The sequence below is a fragment of the Dermacentor variabilis genome, chromosome 4 (assembly GCF_050947875.1).
Source record: "Dermacentor variabilis isolate Ectoservices chromosome 4, ASM5094787v1, whole genome shotgun sequence".
Classification (NCBI taxonomy): domain Eukaryota; kingdom Metazoa; phylum Arthropoda; class Arachnida; order Ixodida; family Ixodidae; genus Dermacentor; species Dermacentor variabilis.
This window is the reverse complement of record NC_134571.1, coordinates 172,913,269-172,937,082: the sequence shown is the minus strand read 5'-3', so window position 1 is coordinate 172,937,082 and position 23,814 is coordinate 172,913,269. Positions and strand designations below refer to the sequence as shown.

Genomic DNA, 23,814 nt, shown 5'->3' with positions numbered 1-23,814 from the left:
TCTTAAATGTGCTATGTTCATTGATTTCTGTGCAGCTGCAGTGGCTCATTACTAATTTTGGTTATAACATATGCATATCTCTTTCTACTTAGGTCTACTGGGGCAGAAATACACGCTAGAGTTTGCGAGCAAAAACGAGACGTGTGGTGTTCTTACATATAACTACACTGGTGAGTACGCTTTATTGAAGAAAAACGACTGAAATTGTTCACAACATAACATAAGAATGGCGCCATTGATTTTTTTGATGTGGCATCACGTTTGGCTGAAAATGTAGTCGTTGTGTCACGGTTCCTTTCATATATATCACAACAGTAATGTCATAGAAAGGGGAAGACGAAGAAGTGGCTCTTGAGTGGAACCCCGTTTCCTACTGCTCTCATTTCGCGAGTATTTTTGCGTGTTTTTGGGAGGCGCCGCTTCCGAGACCTTCGGCGATGTAAGCGAACTCAGCTAGACGTCCGGAGGAGACCGACGTCACAGCGTCGAGCGCTCCGAGGAAGCGCAATCACCTGATGAGCAACACAGGCAGCGGGGACACCTTGCTGTACTACTCTGCTTCAGAAGAAGATCTGTCGGATGACGGCGACTACTTGACAGTTGCGAGGCAAAAAGGAAAGAGGAGAATTGTCACTGCCTCCTCGTCTTCAACAAGGACGACGGCGGCAGCAAAGGCCCAAGACACGGCTCATACCATCCTCTCCTTACCCGAGACGCGACCGACAACCTGAATCGGCTAAACAGGCAAGCCGTATCTGTAACACTAGAGGCTCGTGTTCCAAATGAGATCACGGTTATGAGAATTAAGACCCGTAATAACATTCTCGCGGGTGATGTCAAGAACAGAGCAGCATTGGATATCTTGAGTACAGTGAAAATCCTGGGCAGGATAAATGTTCGCACCATAATACCACAGGACAGCAATACTATATCAGGTGTGATTTATGATGTCGATGAGTCAATCGACGTCAACGATCTGCCTATTTCGGTCAAACCCGCCACACCAGGTGTACCTATTATTGAAATCCGCCGGCTAGGAGATTCACGCTGTGTGAGGTTAACTTTCAAGGGAGGTAGCTTGCCGTCCGACGTGAAAGTGCGATTTTTTCGTCATCCAGTGCGACCGTTCGTTCCAAGACCACTTCAGTGTCGTAATTGTTTGAAGATCGGGCATTTCAGCGGCATATGCGAAAATTCGACCGTGTGCGCAAGATGCTCCGAGCAGCACAGCACAGACGCTTGCCGTGCGACTCACTTCAAATGTGTCAATTGCTCCGGTCCCCATGAAGCATCATCGAAAGACTGCCCGAGACACAAGACAGAGCGGAAAGTCCTAAAACAAATGGTGAGAGACAACTCAGATCGCAGAGAGGCCGCCGCCAAAGTACGACGGCTTAGTGTCCGCCGTCACCGTAGACAATCCTTGTCTACTAGAAATACTGATACCGTCGCAAGACTGACGATACTTCCTGAGGCTGGCGCTCCCAAGGCGCTCACCCACACTAAGAACACGGTGTCTGATGACGCAGTGAACACCTCTACTGCAAACGACTGGCCTGCGATTCCGACATTAGGTCCTCCAGCCCAACAAAGGTCGACTGTGGACTACCGACGAACCAATGAGGGCACAGATCACGTGCGAGGTCCAAGACACGCAAGTAATCGCCATTATAAAATATCTAATGAAAGTCATTCGCGTGTTGATAAACGACATGGTCAACTCGCCATCTGCTCGAGGTGCACTACAAGTGCTGGACAGCCTGGATCCGGTTCTTCCGAGCCTCGAGTACAAAGCACAATGGCTCTACCACGTCAGTCGTTCTGCAGAAAAGTCAAGGAAGCATCTATTATGCAATGGAATGCCCGTGGCGTGAAATCCCGCAGTGATTTTCGCCATTACCTTTTCACCAATCGATTCCCCATTGCTGTCTGTGAACCGAAGCTACAGAAACCCGTCCGGATCTCAGGCTATGAACCTCATGTGTCATCCACTTGTACTTACATTAGCAAAGTGACCATCTATATACGGTGTGAACTGACTTATGTTGTTCATCCAGTGCGGCCACATGACACTAATCAGCATGTGTGTTTGACCGTGAAGAAACAAAAAGTTGCATTTACTTTAGTGGGCGCTTACCTTACTCCATCAAGTCGTCTCGATAGGCAGAGACTGAGTGACATTATAAATGCAACACCTGGTCCATCGATTGTTGTTGGGAATTTCAACGCGCATCATTCACTTTGGGGAAGCAACAAGATAAATTACAAAGGAAGAAACCTCGTGTCCTTTGCTTGCGACCATGAACTTTATTGTCTAAATGATGGCAGTCCCACGTTTCTGCGCGGGCGGACATACAGTAGCTGTTTAGACTTAGAATTTGTTTCGCGATGCCTCACTCGCTGCGTCCATTGGTTCGCAGATATAGAAACCCACGGAAGCGACCATATTCCTACCTACCTGAAGATAAAAGGGCTCACCAAATCCGTTCCATCAAATTTTAAACAAACAGTAGATTGGCCCGTGTTTAAATCACTTATGGAGGACGCATGCCACGAAGGCATTTCGTCCACACTAGAATTTGAGATCGCCAAGGCTATGCAGGATGCTATGCGCTCATATCGGCCATTAGAGAAATAGAGATTTTGATTCAGAAATACAGAGCCTCCGTGCAATCCGACGGCGAGTGGAGCGACGGTACAGACGGACTAAACCATTATACGACCTTAGAGAGGCCAGGCGCATTCAAAAGAGAATTCAGCGTCGCCTTGCTGAATTGCAAAATCAACGCTGGAAATCGTTTTGTGAGTCTCTCGACCCGCGTAAACATCTGTCGGTTGTCTGGAGAACAATCCGTGGACTTCGATCAGCTCCTCAACAGCGTCGTCCATTTAAGCCTCTAGCCCTACATCAAGGACGCCGAGAAGTCGAAGTAGCCGAAGATTACTACGCAAGGATCGCGGGTCCGGCACTCATGTATTCACCTTCCGCACCTATTCCCATTGCGCCTCCTTGCTCCCGAGATCCTAGTATGGACGCTGCCTTCTCCATCGAAGAACTGGACGCCGCACTTGCTGGGTGCAGGCGATCTTCACCAGGACACGATGACATCACATAGTCTGCGCTTGCAAACCTTGATCAAGAGGCCAGAGATGCCTTTCTTGGCCTATACAACGCATCATGGCGTGACGGCCTGGCCCCTACAACGTGGAAATCCAGACGGCTTGTTCCACTCCTCAAGGCTGGCAAATCCCCGTTGGAATTGTCATCTTATCGTCCAATAGCACTGGCCATCTGTGTCGGCATGTAATGGAGAGAATGATCCTTACACGGTTAGAATGGTACTTGAAATTTTACAACGTCTATGGAGAGGTAATGGCTGGTTTTCGACGTGGCCGCTCGGCAATAGATAGCGTTAGCGACCTGGTAACATACGTACAACACCAGAAACATCTGAAACGAATCACTGCGGCCCCATTCCTTGATGTTAAAGGTGCGTACGACAGTGTAGATCATTATTCCATTCTGTACGCCATAGAAGCTGCAGGGATAGGTGGATGCACCTTTCGCTGGATATGCAACTCTTTGAATGGACGATCTTTCTTTATTTTGACTGGAGACGGACCAACGCCATCTAGCTATACCAGTCGTGGTGTCCCGCAAGGCGGAGTACTCAGCCCTATCCTTTTCAACCTGGTGCTCGTTGGTCTCGCTGATTCGTTACCGCAAACCGTACAGCTCTCCGTATATGCAGATGCCATTTGCATATGGGCTTCAGGCGTGACACGTGTACAACCCCCGCAGGGGCGTCTGCGCAAGCAGTCGTTTGGTGTGTTGCGACACCACGTACCCGAGCACACGAGGGTTGGACCTTCCCGCGTGTAGCCATGCGCGGCTTAGCCGTGTCTGGGGAAAGGGGGATCCTGGGGGTTGAGCTGATGCTGTGTGTTTGGACCTTTAAGGCCCCCTGGCGGAGGCAACGCACCCCTTTGGCCTCTGCTTCACATAGACGGCACCTCCAGACTGACCCTCCTGGAGGAAATCGACAGTCGCCTTTTCCTGTCTCTCCCTCCTCGAATCTTCATCTTTATCTCTCACTTTTTGACCTTTCCTGTCTCCTTCTCTCTTCTTTTTACTTCCTTTCTCCTGGCGGCAAGGGTTAACCCTGTGTGGCTATCGAACCTTGGGTACACCATATTCGGTTATAGTGACGGCGTACGACAGGCGTCGTGCAGACTTGTATGCAAGCTCTGCCGCGTCCCCTCGTTGGGCTCCGTGGTGGGCGGTCGGCGTTGTTGCCGAATGTATACATTTTTTCATTGAGACTTCTTTCCCCTCCATTGCTGATCGCCCTCAGAAACGAGGGCGCACCGAAGATGTCTTCAAGTTTTTTGGGCGCCAAACACAGAATTTTCCCCGCTTTCACGTTATGCATTCTAAAAAGCCAAACAAAGTAGTCCGAAACATTTCACCATTCCTTGTTTCCAAATCGCTGACTGATGTTTTTGGTCCAGGTTACAATGTGTCGAGGATGGCAAGCGGCGACCTCCTCTTGGAGCTCCGCGATGTAAAACAATATGAGAAACTACCGCAACTAGTATCATTTGGGGAGACCCCCATAACAGTAACCCGGCACCGTACAATGAACATCACCCGTGGTGTTGTGTCAGATGATTATTTGCTTGACCTGACTGAAGCGGAACTCCTGGAGGGCTTCAGCGAACAAAATGTGATCAATGTCAGAAGAATTAAGATGAGGCGGGATGGTAAAGAGATTCAAACGAAGCACCTAATAATTACTTTTGGATCAAGTATCTTGCCCGAGTCAATCGAGGCCGGGTACATCAAGCTCCGTGTCCGGCCTTACGTGCCCAATCCACTCCGATGTTTCAAATGCCAGCGCTTCGGCCACAGCTCGCTGAGCTGCCGCGGCAGCCAAACTTGTGCTAAATGCAGTGCCAAAGAACACACCACTGAAAGTTGTGAGAACGCTCTCCACTGTGTAAACTGTGATGGAGAGCACGCCGCTTACTCGCGGTCGTGCCCTTCCTGGAAAAAAGAAAAAGAAATTGTTACAATAAAAGTCAAGGAAAACATAACTTTAAAGGAGGCACGCAGGCGGGTATCATACCTGCCCAAGGAAACCTTTGCCGATGTGGCGCGCCAGGGGGCAGCGTCACAACAGCCTCCGGCGGCTGTCCGACCCACAAGCAGTGAGTCGGCAGCTACGCCGCCTGCCCCTGCGGCGGTTGCAGCTAGCGCTGCTCCGTCAAACGAGGAGAGGGGACCATCGACGCCGAAGGTGGGCGCAGCCGAGGCTGCCTCAACCTCCCAGGTCCCTTCCAGGGCTGGCAACGGCCGGCGCAGCCAAATCCCGCAGGGAGCCCCATCGACCTCCGGGCTGGTAGGCGCAGGGGTCTTGCCCTCGAAGGCGGGACCCTCGCTGGTAACTTCCCGCTCGCAAGAGCACGTGTCCGGCGCCCAACAAGAGGCAATGGACACTACACCCATCCACAAGGCGCACCAAGCGCCTAAGGAGCGGCGAGGCTCCCTCGAACGCTCCAGAAAGGGCAGAACCCCCGTTACAGGGCCTCGAAAGGGCTCTGTAATTTAATCTCTGTAATTTCCACAATCACTACTTCTGTTTCTGTACACACAGCACCTATTTACTACCAACACGGATACACAGATAATTCAATGGAACGTCAGAGGTCTTCTTAGAAACCTTGATGATGTGCAGGAACCAATCCAAAAACACAATCCGAAAGTGCTGTGTTTACAGGAAACACACTTAAAAACAAACACACGAACTTTCATCATCATCATCATCATCAGCCTGGTTACGCCCACTGCAGGGCAAAGGCCTCTCCCATACTTCTCCAACAACCCCGGTCATGTACTAATTGCGGCCATGCCGTCCCTGCAAACTTCTTAATCTCATCCGCCCACCTAACTTTCTGCCGCCCCTGCTACGCTCCCCTTCCCTTGGGATCCAGTCCGTAACCCTTAATGACCATCGGTTATCTTCCCTCCTCATTACATGTCCTGCCCATGCCCATTTCTTTTTCTTGATTTCAACTAAGATGTCATTAACTCGCGTTTGTTCCCTCACCCAATCTGCTCTTTTCTTATCCCTTAACGTTACACCTATCATTCTTCTTTCCATAGCTCGTTGTGTCGTCCTCAATTTGAGTAGAACCCTTTTCGTAAGCCTCCAGGTTTCTACCCCGTAGGTGAGTACTGGTAAGATACAGCTATTATATACTTTTCTCTTGAGGGATAACGGCAACCTGCTGTTCATGATTTGGGAATGCCTGCCAAACGCACTCCAGCCCATTCTTATTCTTCTGATTATTTCCGTCTCATGATCCGGATCCGCCGTCACTACCTGCCCTAAGTAGATGTATTCCATTAAGACTTCCAGTGCCTCGCTGCCTATTGTAAATTGCTGTTCTCTCCCGAGACTGTTAAGCATTACTTTAGTTTTCTGCATATTAATTTTTAGACCCACTCTTCTGCTTTGCCTCTCCAGGTCAGTGAGCATGCATTGCAATTGGTCCCGTGAGTTACTAAGCAAGGCAATATCATCAGCGATTCGCAAGTTACTAAGGTATTCTCCATTAACTTTTGTCCCCAATTCTTCCCGATCCAGGTCTCTGAATACCTCCTGTAAACACGCTGTGAATAGCATTGGAGATATCGTATCTCCCTGCCTGACGCCTTTCTTTATTGGGATTTTCTTGCTTGCTTTATGGAGGACTACGGTGGCTGTGGAGCCGCTATAGATATCTTCCAGTATTTTTACATATGGCTCATCTACACCCTGATTCCGTAATGCCTCCATGACTGCTTAGGTTTCGACTGAATCAAACGCTTTCTCGTAATCTATGAAAGCTATATATAAGGGTTGGTTATATTCTGCACATTTCTCTATCACTTGATTGATAGTGTGAATATGGTCTATTGTTGAGTAGCCTTTGCGGAATCCTGCCTGGTCCTTTGGTTGACAGAAGTCTAAGGTGTTCCTGATTCTATTTTCAATTACCTTAGTAAATACTTTGTAGGCAACGGACAGTAAGCTGATTGGTCTATAATTTTTCAAGTCTTTGGCGTCCCCTTTCTTGTGGATTAGGATTATGTTAGCGTTCTTGCAAGATTCCGGTACGCTCGAGGTCATGAGGCATTGCGTATACAGGGTGGCCAGTTTCTCTAGAACAATCTGCCCACCATCCTTCAACAAATCTGCGGTTACCTGATCCTCGCCAGCTGTCTTCTCCCTTTGCATATCTCCCAATGCTTTCTTTACTTCTTCCGGTGTTCCCTGTGGGTTTTCGAATTCCTCTAGACTATGTTCACTTCCATTATCGTCGTGGGTACCACTGGTACTGTATAAATCTCTATAGAACTCCTCAGCCACTTGAACTATCTCATCCATATTAGTAATGATATTGCGGCTTTGTCTCTTAATCCATACATCTGATTCTTGCCAATTCCTAGTTTATTCTTCACTGCTTTTAGGCTTCCTCCGTTCTTGAGAGCATGTTCAATTCTATCCATATTATACTTCCTTATGGCAGCTGTCTTACGCTTGTCGATTAACTTCGAAAGTTCTGCCAGTTCTATTCTAGCTGTAGGGTTAGATGCTTTCATACATTGGCGTTTCTTGATCAGATCTTTCGTCTCCTGCGATAGTTTGCTGGTATCCTGCCTAACGGAGTTACCACCGACTTCCATTGCACACTCCTTAATGATGCCCACAAGATTGTCATTCATTGCTTCAACACTAAGGTCCTCTTCCTGAGTTAAAGCTGAATACCTGTTCTGTAGCTTGATCTGGAATTCCTCTAGTTTCCCTCTTACCGCTAACTCATTGATCGGCTTCTTATGTACCAGTTTCTTCCGTTCCCTCCTCAGGTCTAGGCTAATTCGAGTTCTTACCATCCTGTGGTCACTGCAGCGCACCTTGCCGAGCACGTCCACATCTTGTATGATGCCAGGGTTAGCGCAGAGTATGAAGTCTATTTCATTTCTAGTCTCGCCGTTCGGGCTCCTCCACGTCCACTTTCGGCTATCCCGCTTGCCGAAGAAGGTATTCATTATCCTCATATTATTCTTTTCCGCAAACTCTACTAATAACTCTCCCCTGCTATTCCTAGTGCCTATGCCATATTCCCCCACTGCCTTGTCTCCAGCCTGCTTCTTGCCTACCTTGGCATTAAAGTCGCCCATTAGTATAGTGTATTTAGTTTTCACTCTCCCCACCGCCGATTCCACGTCTTCATAGAAGCTTTCGACTTCCTGGTCATCATGACTGGATGTAGACCTGTACAATCTTCATTTTGTACCTCTTATTAAGTTTCACAACAAGACCTGCCACCCTCTCGTTAATGCTATAGAATTGCTGTATGTTACCAGCTATATTCTTATTAATCAGGAATCCGACTCCTAGTTCTCTTCTATCCGCTAAGCCCCGGTAGCACAGGACGTGCCCGCTTTTTAGCACTGTATATGCTTCTTTCGGCCTCCTAACTTCACTGAGCGCTATTATATCCCATTTACTTCCCTCTAATTCCTCCAATAGCACTGCTAGACTCGCCTCACTAGATAACGTTCTAGCGTTAAACGTTGCCAGGTTCATATACCAATGGCGGCCTGTCCGGAGCCAGTGATTCTTAGCACCCTCTGCTGCGTCGCAGGTCTGACCGCCTCCGTGGTCAGTTGCTTCGCAGCTGCTGGGGACTGAGGGCCGGGGTTTGATTGTTGTGTTCGTAGGAGGTGGTGGCCAAGTACTGCACCAGGGTGGCCAATCCTGCTCTGGTGAGGGAGTGCGTTACCGGTTCTGGTCACCGGGATCAGGCCACACTCCAGGCCTGTTTGTGCAATTTTATCAACACGCGGATTTTTTTTTAATCCGGTGGAAAATTACCGGCACCGGGATTCGAGCCACGGACCTCTTGCACGCTAGGCGGGTGTTCTACCTCTACGCCACCGCTGCACCTTTACACGAACTTTATCCGACAGTATATAACTTTTCGCAAAGATCGCGATGATGCCGTCGCATAATCGGGCGGCGTTGCCATTGTCACTCAAAGAAGTACTGCGTGTCAACCTTTACAGCTACAAACGCCCCTCGAAGCAGTGGCGGTTCGAGTTGTCCTACTAAGCAAACTCATCACCATTTGCTCGCTTTACATACCCCCGCATTACCAACTAAACAAACATGAATTTCAGTCTCTGATAGATCAATTGCAAGAACCTTATGTTGTTCTTGGCGATTTTAATACGCACAGCTCCCTGTGGGGTGACTCTCGTATAAAAGCGCGAGGTCGTCTTGTTGAACAGTTCTTTTTTTCTTCTGGTGCGTGCCTTCTGAATAAGAAGAAACCCACATATTACTGTCTTGCAAAGAAAAAGTTTAATCAATTGACCTTAGCCTAGTTTCCCCGTCACTACTGTCTGAACTTGAATGGGAAGTTAACAGCAATCCTTGCGGAAGTGACCACTTCCCCATACTGCTAAGATCACCTAAAGAAAACGAATATCCACCACAGGCTCCTAGGTGGAAGGTTGACACAGCTGACTGGGAGAAATTCCGAACCCTAACTAGTATATCATGGGATGACATGTCCTGGTTAGGAATTGATGCTGCTGTTGAACATTTTACAGCCTTTATAATAGATGCCGCATCAAAATGCATATCAGAAGTAAATGGCCTGGCATGCAAACGGCGTGTGCCGTGTTGGAACGACGATTGTAGGATCGCTCGTAAAAAACAGAACAAAGCGTGGGGGTTGCTACGCGCCTCTCCCACTGCGGAGAATCTCATTAACTTTAAGAAAGTAAAGTCCCAAGGCAGGAGAACCCGCCGACAGGCTAAAAGAGAAAGTTGGGAAAAGTTTTTATTGAGTATAAATTCCTATACAGATGAGGCCAAAGTCTGGAACAACGTTAATAGGATAAAAGGGCGACAAACATATTCACTTCCTTTAGTAAACACACAAGCTGAAACACTGAAAGATCAGGCAGACTCACTTGGGGAACACTTTGAGAGCGCGTCGAGTTCAAACCATTATTCACAATCCTTCTTGAAATAAAAACAAATAGAAGAACGTAAGCCAATAACACGAAAATCCAGACAGAATGAACCTTATAACCGGCCTTTCAGTATTGCTGAGTTGAGAGCTTCCTTGAACACATTCAAAAGCTCTGCACCAGGACCTGACAGAGTCATGTATGAAATGATCAGAAATTTATTTACTGACACACAACTTACACTTCTCACACTTTTCAATGCTATTTGGGCTATGGGGTACCTCCCATCCACATGGAAAGAAGCGATTGTGGTCCCTGTTCTAAAGCAGGGTAAAGACCCTTCCCTGGCGGCAAGTTACCGCCAGATAGCCCTCACAAGTTGCCTTTGTAAGGTACTTGAAAAAATGATTAATCGGCGACTCATTCATTTCCTTGAGCAGAGGAGAATGCTTGATCCCTATCAATGTGGCTTCATGGAAGGGCGCTCCACAACTGATCACCTTGTACGTATTGAAACAAACATCCGTGACGCACTAGTACACAAACAGTTTTTTTTATCCATATTCCTTGATATGGAGAAAGCATACGACACAACCTGGCGCTACGGAATCTTGAGAGACCTGTCAGAAATGGGAATCCATGGTAATATGCTAATCCTAATAGAAAACTATTTGTCCACTCCTACCTTCCGGGTAAAAGTCGGCAACGTTCTCTCACGTCCTTTTACACAGGAAACTGGTGTACCTCAAAGAGGCGTGCTCACCTGCACGCTCTTCATCGTGAAAATGAACACCCTTCGTGCTTCATTACCGCCAGCCATTTTTTATTCTGTTTACGTAGACGACATACAGATGGGTTTCAAATCTTGCAACCTTACAGTATGTGAAAGGCAAGTACAACAGGGCTTGAACAAAGTGTCGAAATGGGCAGCAGAAAACGGATTTAAAGTGAACCCCAACAAAAGTTCTTGTGTGCTTTTCACAAGAAAGAGAGGGCTCATTGCAGAACCCAGCATCGAAATGTATGGTCAGCGAATTCCTGTGAACAAAGAACACAAGTTCTTAGGCATCACATTTAATCCAAAATAACTTTTATTTCACACATAAAGTACCTCAAGGTCAAATGCTTAAAAACAATGAACTTACTTAAAGTGTTATCCCACACAACATGGGGCAGCGACAGGAAATGCTTAATGAATCTTTACAAGAGCCTCATTCGATCCCGCTTGGACTACGGTGCCGTGATGTATCATTCTGCAGCCCCGAGCGCGCTAAAGATGCTAGATCCGATCCACCATCTAGGAATCCGACTGGCCACTGGGGCTTTTAGAACAAGTCCCATTGAAAGCTTATATGCAGAATCAAATGAGTGGTCACTTCATCTGCAGAGAACATACATCAGCCAAACATATTTTTTGAAAGTCCACTCTAATCCTCAACATCCGTGTTTTAATACCATTAACGATACGACATATGCTACACTCTTTCATAATCGTCCCTCCGTAAGACAGCTTTTCTCGCTGCGTGTGAGGGAGCTTAGTGATGAAATGCGTGTCCCAATCCTCGAGCTTCGTCCAATGCATCCAGCCAAGCTGCTACCTCCTTGGGAGTGGCAGCTGATACAATGCGATATATCCTTCATGCAAGTTACAAAACACGCTCCAGAGATTGAAATCCAAATTAATTTCCGGGAACTCCAGCAAAATTACTCCTGCACGGAGTTCTACACAGACGCATCGAAGTCACACGACGGGGTGTCCTATGCAGCCGTCGGTCCATCCTTCTCGGCAACCGATGTACTGCATCCGGAAACTAGTATCTTTACGGCTGAGGCTTACGCACTGCTGTCGGTCGTAAAGCATATAAATAAATCAAAACCCCAGAAATCAGTTATATATACGGACTCCCTTAGTGTTGTCAAGGCCTTGATGTCTTTCTGTAGCCACAAAAATCCGGTAATAAATGAACTCTACTCCATACTGTGTATAGCGTATATAGGAAACCTGCATGTCATCATATGCTGGGTGCCAGGTCATAGGGGCATTGAAGGCAATGTTCTGGCGCACCAGATGGCCACATCAGTTGCATCGCATTCTGTTAATTCCTCCGCCGCAGTCCCTGTCACAGATCTGAAGCCCTTCTTAAGGAGGAAACTACGGAACCACTGGCAACGCCTATGGGACGCGGAAACAAACAATAAGCTCCACGAGATAAAGCCACTGTTAGGATTCTGGCCTTCCGAAACAAAATCACGCCGGACAGATGTCCTATTCTGTCGTCTGAGAATAGGACAAACATTTGGCACACATCACTTTTTACTCACCGGAAACGAGCCTCCAACCTGTGGTAGATGCGGGGAGAGGCTGACCGTCCTCCACGTCCTTCTGGAGTGTCGGAAAGCCGAATCTGAAAGAAAGAAACATTTTCCCTTAGCATACCGGCAGCACATCCCCTTCCATCCAGTAATGTTTCTCCGCCCAGAACCGCTGTTTGACACCAACGCAGTCCTGGGCTTCCTGAAAGATGTCGTATTACATGTTATTAGCCCCACACACTCGTTGCATCTCCTCTCTTTAGAGGATGCCGCTGCTTTAGCTGTTTCATATAGCACATGCCTCTAGACCCTTGTGTTTCAAGGGCTCTGGCGAGGCAGTGGTGCTACAGGTAATTTCACCATCCAATATATTTTCTGTGTTGCATCGCTCTTTCACGATGGATTTTATTGCACATAGAACACTTCATTTGTGTTGCATCGCTCTTTCACGATGGATTTTATTGCACATAGAACACTTCATTTGTCATCGAAATAATCTTATTACAGATATATTTTACAACACTCTAGAGCGACTATTTTTAAGGCCCCTAAACAGCCACTTTACATTAACCCCATAGAACTCATAACTACATTGCGAACTTATCACCACTGCCTTGGCGCTCTTTGGCCACACTTGGCCCTTGCGCCAATAAGCACTACATATCATCATCACGTGTACAAGTCCGCGCACGACTTCAGAAAGCCTCAACGGCTGTGTCAAGATACCTAAGAAGACAAGACCTGGAGCTTTCCGCTGAGAAATGTGCACTCGTTGCTTTTACTCGCAAATCGATGGCCCCGTATGCTTGGCGGTATAATGACCAAATTATATGATATAGACGAACGCACCGATTTCTTGGCGTCATCATTGATAGAGACTTGTCTTGGAGCCCTCACATCTCGTACATGACAAAGCGTTTGGCCGCCATTGTGGACCTTCTTGCGCTTCTCGGCGGGAAGTCCTGGGGCGGAACAGTACCGTCATTGTTCCAACAATATAAAGCGCTGTCTTTGGGCTTCCTGCGGTACAGCTTACCTGTAATAGGAAATACTTGCACTACGAATATTCGCAAACTCCAGAGCGTTCAAGCCCAAGCCCTCAGGACCTGTCTCGGTCTTCCCAAAACAACGTCATCGATTGGGACAGTGGCCATAGCCAGAGACGCTCCTTTGACAGTATACATTGATACAGATGTCCTGAGCGCGCACATCCGACACCTGACTCGGATTCCCTCACACCATCTTGCTTGCTTGCCAGCAAAAAGGCCACTTTTAACTTTTGCTAAAACTATTGTAAGACATCAGCCGTACTTTCCATCTGAATTTACGCCCGCTACACGATTGTCAGATCCATTGTGGTGTCTGCACCGGCCGCAAGTTCAACTTACAATTCCAGGAATCAGAAAGAAAGCTGGAGCGCCATTGCAAGCTTTGAAACAACCAACTTTGGAGCACATTCACAACGTGCACAGATTCCGGCAACATGTATACACAGATGGTTCAGTAAAACTCAACAGCTCTGCTGCTGCAGTCATCATCCCGGCACAATCTGAGGAAATCAACTTAACAACTTAATGTGTGGCCACATTGATGGGTGCAGAACTCGCGGCGCTCCATGCTGCACTTGATCTCATTAAGCAGAAGCCACCGCAACAATAGACAGGCTTTAGAGACACCAAGGCAGCCCTTGAGTGCATACGAAGCCAAATGTGTCACGGACCCAATGAACTGGCCTCAGAAATTCGGCACAAGGGAAACAACATAATCTTTCAGTGGCTTGCAGGACATTGTAACATCAGCGTGAATGACCACACCGACGAAGCCGCCCGATCTGCACATGAAAGTGATCAACGAGTCTTAATTCCGCTTTCGCGAATAGACGCTGCGGCTGAGCTGCGATTGATGTCCCGTGAGTGTACTTTGCCCCTGTGGGACTCAAATGTTTTCACCATGTGTCGGTTGCGTTTGTTGTCTTCGGACATACGGATGCACCTCCCGCCTGGATTACCACGACGTGAACAGACCATGCTCTACCGTCTGTGGCTAGGCGTTGCCTTTACAAACGCCTATGCTTCCCTCATAGGAATGGCCAACAGCCCCACGTGCGACACATGTAACATGTGTCTGCCCGCGATGCAGTGCTGAGAGACAAGTGATGTGCAGAGTACTGGACCAGTTGGAAAATCGTCCACTTTCAGAACTAAAAGCTTTAGGCCAATGCTCTGAAAGAACATCCGCGTTGAAGGCCTTACTCGCGCTATTAAGGTTCTTGCGGTCTACGACGCTTCACGACAGACTCTAAGAATGCCGACCCTTACCGCTCTGTAGTGTACACGCTTTGTTCGTGCTTGTCTCCCTTTCTTTCTATCTCCCCATTCTACTCTGTTCCTCTCTTTATCCCCCTTAATCCTTCCCCCTGCGCAGGGTAGCCAACCGGAACTATCCCTGTTTAACCTCCCTGCCTTTCTCTGCATTATTCTCTCTCTCTCTCTCATAGAAAGTTTTACTGTTGATTCTGTCGTTGGCAACATCAGGTTCCTAATACTACACGTGAAAGGAAAATCTGAAATGTGGACCCCAGCTTGTGTGAAAAATATTATGGGTTATGTGATAGCGCACAGGGTGTCGCAGCAGTCAATGCACAAAGCATTAATGGAATACGAATCAAGCTATGCTAATAAAACAGAGTAAATGGTGTTTGGAGTACAGTTAAAAAACTGCCACTTAGTGTATAATTATAAAAGTATTTACCCAAGTGTGTAATTACTGCTCTAATTGCCGAGATTTCAATTATGGTGCTGTATAGAACCGTAAAAGTCACGAAATGTAAACCTTTTCAGCGAATCAAACATTGCACGTTCATATAACTGGCGACAGCAGTCTTAGAGGAATTGCATTATCAAGATTTATGGGAAGCATACGTAATCATATTCGCAAATATCTATGAAGATTTACAACTACTTTATTGAACGCAATAGAAGCAGAAAATAAGGGTTCAGAAAGCCTACAAGCAAGGACACGCAAAATCTCTAGTGATATATTCATTGCATGCTTAGAAGTATTGAATTTGGCAGCGGTTATTAGTAAAGATCAACAGGGAATATCTCTACAAATCTATCGTTTACAGATGACATTGTCTTGTTCAGCCAAGTGGGGGATGAATTACAACAAGATTGAGCATTTTCACCGAGAAAGTATTACGGTAGGATTGACAATTAATATGACAAGACAAAGCTCATTTTCCATAGGGTGGCAAGAGAACAAAAGTTTGTCATTGGCAGAGAAGCTCTATAGAATAAGCTCAAGGGTGCGTTTATCAGGTCACTTATCAATAGGTGATCGTGATCATGTGAAACAATTTTATTTTGGAACAAAAGTAGTTTGCAGCGCATATAACTGGCATTACCAAAAAATAACAGGCAGTTTACCACCCACCTTGTAACAAAAGTACAATCATTCCATTCTGCAGAATTTGACTTATAAGGCATTATCCTGGATGCTAACAGAGAAGCTTTATAATAAGTGAAAGACCACGCAACGATACGTGGAACGAAAGGTGTTCGGCGTGACGCTAAGTGACAGTAAGATAGCGGTGGGGATTAGAGAGCGAATGGGTGTATGGAAATTCTGATTAACATTGGGAGAAAATAAGGGGAGCTGGGCATGCCATGTAAAGCGTAGAGCGGATGATCGGTTGTCTATTAGGGTGGCATAAGTACCAAGAAGGGGTGCGCAGTCGAGGATGGTAGAGATTTACATGAGATGATAAAATTAGAAAATCTGCAGGCATAATACGGGACCAGCTAGCGCGAGACAAGAGTAATTGGATATCATTGCGAGAGGCCTTCTTTCGGCAGTGTAGATACATATAGGCTGATGGGGATGATTACTGGCGAAGAGAGAAATCCTGCGAAACATGAAAGGCAGCACATCACTGCGCGCCCGCATGTGCTAGGATAGCATCACCATCAACCAGTCTGAGTGAGGAAGCAAGCCATTGATTAGTTATTCGGCCGAGCGGCAAAACTAACACCCGTGTTATTACGCGAGCCGCCCACAGCTCCCGCTGATTATTGCGTGCCAACAGCTAGGAAACTCGTTGCCTTTAATGACGACCATGGAGATGAGCAGCTTGCTTTCCCAATGAGGCTGTTTGATGGCGCCTTTATGCCGTGCGCGTGGGAGTGTAGTCACATGCAGTGGCGTAGCCAGAAATATCGATCGAGGGGGGGGCGGTCCCTATGTAAATTCATGTAGAAAATGAATTAGTTGTTCTCGCCAACCACTGCACCAATCTTGATTAGGTTTGTTGCATTCAAAAAAGAAAAACTTGAATTCTGCTGATTTCTGGTTTCGAAATTTTTATTAAGGTTGTCAATTCTTTATTAAAAATTGGAAAAGTTGCAAATTTCCAGGAAACGACACTATCACGTTTAATAATCTGTAACTCAACAATGAAAAATTTTATCACAAGTCTGTGAATCGCATCTAATAGCACATCTACAGCGGACAAAGCTGATATGTCACACATGAATGTAAAGAAATATAGTATTATGGAAATACTGCTTTTGCAGAACCCTTGTACACCACGTAACCAAGTAACGCAAGATACAAATTGGCATACCAAATTTGTCCGGTTTAACTCTTATAATAGATGCCGTTTACAGAACCGCAATATCTGTTCTTGATCCAGAGCTATTAGTTTGTAAACGTCGTGCTTCTATTTTTTTCGCACTTTCATACTTTTCAAAATATTTAAAAGAAAATTCAGGCCCTAAATCGAAATTCCGCTTCCTACAGATACTAGAATTGAACGTTCGCTCTCAAATGCAACAAATTTCTTCAAAAGCGATCTAGGGGTTATCTCAGAAAAGCATTTCTGCGTTTACATGTATTTCAATAGGCTGCGTCAGAGTTGGGCCCGAGCCAGAGCCTCTTCTTAAACAATTTGTCGAGGGATCAAATACATGAATAATAACTGCATTGCCCTTGCCAAAGATGCTGCAAACGAATCCTTGAACGCTGCGCACTGTCAAAACAAGTAAAATATGCATTTTTTCATTAGAAGATATGCTCGTATGTGCCAAAACTTGTGCCCAAAATAACTATTGTGGCGACACACTCCGCGCATATTTCTGGACACCCTCCGTCTTCTTATCATCTGGCCCAGCATAACACAGCTGCACGCTGGACTACTTGGTCGATAAAACATAGCGCCACAGCCACGTCACCCGAGGTATGCGTCACCGACGGTGGCTATAAAAACAGGCTGCCTGGCTGAGAAAGACCGCTTTCTACCTTCCGCTACTGGGAGGAAAGTAGCGTTGGTATGCCCGTCCGCTGCCATCGTTAGTCGAATAAATTGCCGTTACGTTTCTATGTTGGGATTCGTCCTTCGGCAGACATGACATCCCACACTATCAATGATTCCGTGTTTCGTCCATTTAATAATTAAAGAAAATATCACACGAACTTTAGAAATATAACAGATCGAAACCAGTAAAGCAGTGAATGCCACTGATATGAAAAATGTAAAGGCCATGAGGTGAACATGTTGAGGACAAATATGTTAATGAAACTTTGTCAATTAAGAAACGTGTTTACATTTTTGTACATATGCAACAGCCAGTGAAAAACCTCAATGACGCTGTCGTTTATTCCAATGTATTATGCAGGAGCAGCTGTCACCGGTCGTGTATCGTGAGTAATTGACCCAAAATTATTATCCCAACAGAGAGCACGTATACAAAGCCGCTCTGCAAAATATACGAGGGCGGGTGAAATGAACGTGAGCTAATGCGCATATATGACAAACGGGGTACTTTATTTCAAAGTAGTCTCTATGAGCATTTAGACATTTCTCCCATTGACTAACGAGTCGGGCGATTCCCGTCTCATAAAACTCCTTACGTTGCTGCCTCAACAAATCTGCAACTGACTTTGTCACGTCATTGTCCGACACGAATTTGTTTCCTTGAGCTATTTTTTTCATTTGTCCCAAGATGTGGAAGTCGCAAGGCGACAGGTCTCAGCTGTATAGCGGATGTTGCCGCGTTTCCCATTTGAACGTTGCCAGTTTTGTATTACCCACATCAGCGACGTGGGGACGGGCACTGTCGTGGAGCAATTAAAAAATAAATTATGGGGGTTTACGTGCCAAAACCACTTTCTGACTATGAGGCAAGCCGTAGTGGACGCCTCCAAAAATTTCGGCCACCTGTGGTTCTTTAACGTGCACCCAATCGAAGTACACGGGTGTTTGCGCATTTCGCCCCCATCGAAATGCGGCCGCCGTGGTCGGGAAACGATCCCGCGACCTCGTGCTAGGTAGCCCAACACCATAGCCAGGTCGTGGAACAAGATGACCCCATTCGTCAATTTTCCACGTCGTTTGTTCTTGATTGCGACACGCAGCCGATCCGGCGTTTCACAACATCGGAAATGATTGATAGTCTCTCTGGGTTTATCAAATTCTATCAGTAATGCCCCCTGACGATCGAGAAAAAAAAAGCCAAAAACACCTTTCCGCCCGAAACGGCGGCCTTTGCTTTCTTTGTGGGTGGTGAACTCGAATGTTTCCACTGTAAGCTTTGCCGTAGTGTTTCAGGATCGTAGTTGTGGCACCATGATTCGTCCCTGATCACAGGCAACGACATTCGCACATACAGCATGCGGCGCGCGGTCACGAAGTTATCGCCCTAGGACTTCATACGAAACATGAGAGTGGCGGCGACAGCAGGAATGAACCTGAAGTCTCCGTACAGTTACTATCACAATCGTATAATAAGAGTATCCGGCAAACGAAGTGTCCCGCGGCCGATTACTTTCCGCAAAAGAAGTAACAAAATCGAACTTTCACCATGCGACAATTTGCTGCTCCGCAACAATGTATTTCTGATCCTTTTGTGAGGCGGGGGCACGGAAATGAAAAAAAAATGCTAAAGAGAGTAAGCTGACCAATATTCAATGCCTACTTTGGACATCTAATGTGGCTACCGAGTGAATATAGAAGGAAACGTGAGACGCTTGGTCCTCCGAGAACCATACGCATAGTGCTCGGTATCCTACACCGGCGAGACAAGACTTTCCGGAGAGGTTGCGCTCAAGGGAACGCGGTGCAATCCATCGAGTACTCACAGAGATGGCGCTGAGCAACCATTGCTTCTTCTTCTCGTCTGGTAACCAGAAGGTGCCCAAAACTCTGCCATGCGAAAATCAACTTAGCCAGAGAAAACAAAACGTGCACCACAGTGCCCCGCGTGGTGGTCGGGGCAACACGAGAAAAACGCATGCGCTCTGGCTGGCTATGGCAACCCGCGGGTATAGAGTAGCGAGAATGAAAAATTTGAAGAGGCTCAATGTGTCCTCGCGATAAAAGTCAAAGCAGAAAAAAAATCGGCAAGACCTTAGTTACCCTGGCTGGCTTCAGTGTCTTGACATGGATGCTTTGGCATAGGTGAAAAAAAAAATGTTGATATTTTTTATGCGACATGACGGCACAAATGAACCACCACAACGCTTCGTCTCATCGGACCTTGTTGCGTGCTTTGTCAACTTGTCTGATAGTGTGTTGATTTGGCTTGTCTCGTTGTATGTTCCGACCTAAGACTTTCGAAAAGTCAATGCGCAGTTGGTGTCAAATGTTTATAACATCAAACCTACAAACCTGCGCAATTGAATATCTAAAGCACAACTTTAGAAATGTCAATGCACCTTTCGCTTCAAAAGTTTATGATAACTATATACCCATAAAGTTTCCGTATTGACATCCACGCGTTCCGTAGATTCCGCGGCCTCCGTTCGATTCCGCGACGAGCCTGTTCGCCATCAAAACACCCTTGAATCTTCTTGCTCGGATGGGGCTGCTTGCGTTATGTGACTCCCGGTGCACGGGCGTTGCCGCGAAATCCAGCCCGAGTTCACAATGTTCGCGGTGAAATGTCTTTTCGAGCATGAAAAAGGCATTCTAGACAAAATTCAGAATGATTTCTGGCGCCGGGTTTGCTTTGGTCGATGGTCAATGGACAGCACGAAAACATTTCGGGAAGAGGGGGGGACTGAAGCCCCATAATCCCCTCCCCCCTGGCTACGCCCCTGGTCACATGGTACTTTGCTATATTTTACGAGATTTGTACCACTGCTAAAAGAAATTACACGTGCGATTTATAGATTGACGGAATCACATAATTTTGACTTCTTTATCGATTCTAAAAGCGCTCTAATCGACATCCCGATAACTGCAACAACAAATAAACTATTTTTAAATTATATTAGTTATTCACCTCTTTGCTGTCAGGAAATAAAAAAAATAATGTCAGTTTCTTGACTTTACTGTAATGCACATTCTTTCTTATTGGCATGAATTCATCCGGATTTATTTAAGGCTCCAGGCGTGCTAGTTTGGACACCTTGTATACGTAGGGTAATATTTTAGTTATTTGAGACAATATTTGCGCATGCTTACCACACAGATTGACTACGCAGTATTTAGAAGGCTGCTGGTACCTCTACGGAATCGAGTACCTTTTTGAAATCTACGAAAGCAATCGAGATCAGCTCGTAATACACTATCTATCACTTGAGTATGATTGATTGTAGAATATATTTTTCCAAGAGTCACCATAATATACCTTGATTCATTGCAGTAAAGTGTCACCCTGAATCTCTAGAAAATTACCTTAATATAAGTTATCCCGTTCTAGCGATGGTAAAGAAATGTATTTCCAATAAGGTTATTTAAGGATTCAGTACATTATTGGGTGATCTTGTGTCCATCAAGACAAAGAACAAACAAAACTAAACAATAGCAATCATCACGGTAATCGTTCGTCAAAATCTGGTATGCAGGTTAAGCCCAATCTGTGGTGCTCGCGAGCGTTGAGAAAGTATGAGCGCTCATTAATCTCTCGCACACAATGTTATTCGAGAATTATACTTTTGCTATTGCATTAGCGGTAATATTCGAGAAATTTAGCATACAGAAATGTGCTTCCCGCGTCGAGCGACGACTTTATAGCGTCTGTTAGCTGATAAAAAACGGTGCTCGGAAAACAAGAACAATGTACACCTGTCAACGCTACCCTCTTAATGCCAGTCGCCTCGGTGGTGCGAATAGAACACGAAACGAAAAAGTGAACGTGATACATGAAACTAACAAAGCAAACTTGGGTGGCAGCTTGGGCTAGTTGGTAATTCATGATCAAAAATAAAGTACCGCGCGAAGGACAAGGACTGCGAGAGACGACATACACAGCTCTGAGTAGCGCTGTTTATACGTCGTCTCTCGCAGTCCTTGCCTTGGCGGTGTACGTTATTTTCGAACAGAGCAAGTAAGAATTTAGGTTTTCACCGTTGTTTTTTTTGTAGCGCGTGTAAAACCTCTTAAGGCCTTCTACACGAACCACTTAAGGCAGTGCGTGGCACCGCTTTTATTGCGTAACAATGTCTGGAATGATCTCACAGTCCAGTGCACCAAACCGTCAGAGTATGTTGCGCTGCCCTGATTAGAATCGCAAAAGCTATTTTGCTTAGTCCCCGTCGGCGTATCGGCAACCAAACCCAAACACAGTCGCTGGGCTAGTATTCCACATAGCCTCAGCGAACGTTGCCAACCGAAATGCGAACCATCCATGTCGCCCTGATCTCGCAAATTACGAAAGTTTCGCCGGAGCAACGGCCAGGTTTTAGAAGAGCTTTGCGGGCAATCAATTTTGTGTAACCTGTGGTATCTCTGGCCGCTTGTGGTTTTAGATTTACCATACAACCATTACTGCACTGCGGTACTTCGACGAACAAACAATCGCCTTGGCTACGGTGAAGCAGTGTGTGCCCCCAGAGTGCGCGGAGGTGCGTGTCTATTTTACGCGCGGGGTTCCTGAGTAAAATATGTCTTGCCACGTTTTGCAACAATACCAGGATATTTATACTCCCCGGTGCATCATCCTCTTCCTAGGCTTAACATCATGGAGGAGCGATTAGTCGTGCCTCGCCTGTCATTTATGTGCATACGGCGTTTGACGCACGGCAATGAACAGTTCGCCATTTAGGGGTTCACACACACCGCTTTGCCGGCCGTCCACCTTGACAAAGTTGAATGGCACTGGAATTTTTTTTTTCTTGAAATCCACCTGTATGGCAAGAATCGGGCTGTGTTGCAGAAGCCACTCCTGGAAAATCTGTTCAAACTACATATATTAATGGAGCTGGTACGAGCGACCGGTTTGCACCATTCTTCAGCTGTAGAGTATGGAGAGAAGCGCTTTCCTGGGCTCATTGTACTTAGCCCTTTCATTTCTACTGTAAAGTAACTTAACCTATATAAAGAACACTAAAAGTTCATTAGTGCAAAATCATGTATACTTGTCATTTCAATTGAATTTATAGCCTACCATAGAGCATTCCCTTGCGCATATCTTATATACCAAGTGTAAATTTTTTCTATTCGAAAAATTATTCGAAAATTATGGGGCCATGTAGACCAATTTGTTCTGTTGAGGCGGCTTACCTTATGTACATTACCTGAAAATGCCGGCCCTACTTTAAGGAAAAGTAGGAATTTCCTCGTGACCAATTAAAAATATTTACCTCTTGAGTGATTAATTTAGACTGCATGTTGCAAAAGCCAAATTGAATCTCAGGAGTAGTGAAATCATGCCCGCTTTCTAGAATCTCTTGGACTAGGGCTACTTTCGAGATATTCGTTCGTGTCCAAGCTTTGCCAAAATGCCCCCCCCCCCATTGGTATTCTAGATGAAGTCTCTTCGATGTGTTCGATGCAAGCTTATGGGAAACTATCAATTAAAAGACAAGTGCGTGCCCTTCCAGTCTATGAGTGCGGAATTTGCAACAGATGCATCAGTAGCAGTTGATAAGGCATGCGACTGGTCCTTGCAGTATGAACGCGTTCCCCAGCTAGCGTCAACCAACAATAAGCGAAACTCCGTCTCTCGCTTCGTACTTTAGTCTCTTTTTTCCGACTCGGCTCCTACGACTCTATTCATATTCCTCCCTGGCAAAGCCCTTCTACGGAAGATAGCTCTAACTTCGTTCTCACTTCTATGTGGCAGGATGCACTCTATGCGCCATTGGAATTTATCATTAAAAAGAGAGAGACCCGACGGGTTTCTTGTTAGAATATAGTATCTCTGATCACACCATCCTTCGGTTACCCACCAGCACTTCACACCTTCTTCAGACGCACACACATTGTTCCTTAGACACGTATACCCGCCGTGGTTGCTCAGTGGCTATGGTGTTGGGCTGCTGAGCACGAGGTCGCGGGATCGAATCCCGGCCACGGCGGCCGCATTTCGATGGGGGCGAAATGCGAAAACACCCGTGTGCTTAGATTTAGGTGCACGTTAAAGAACCCCAGGTGGTCAAAATTTCCGGAGTCCTCCACTACGGCGTGCCTCATAGTCAGAAAGTGGTTTTGGCACGTAAAACCCCAAATATTATTATTATTATTAGAC

The 23,814-nt window shown here is 46.2% G+C and overlaps 1 long non-coding RNA gene across 2 annotated transcripts in view; it reads right to left on the bottom strand.

Annotated features, from left to right (window-relative positions):
• Positions 1-23,814, bottom strand: part of LOC142578074 (uncharacterized) — a 58,590-nt gene that overhangs the window by 27,996 nt on the left and 6,780 nt on the right. For both annotated transcript variants that reach the window (XR_012827155.1, XR_012827156.1), the window contains exon 2: positions 12,353-12,435. This is a non-coding gene — a long non-coding RNA (uncharacterized LOC142578074). The remainder of the gene's footprint in view (positions 1-12,352; positions 12,436-23,814) is intronic.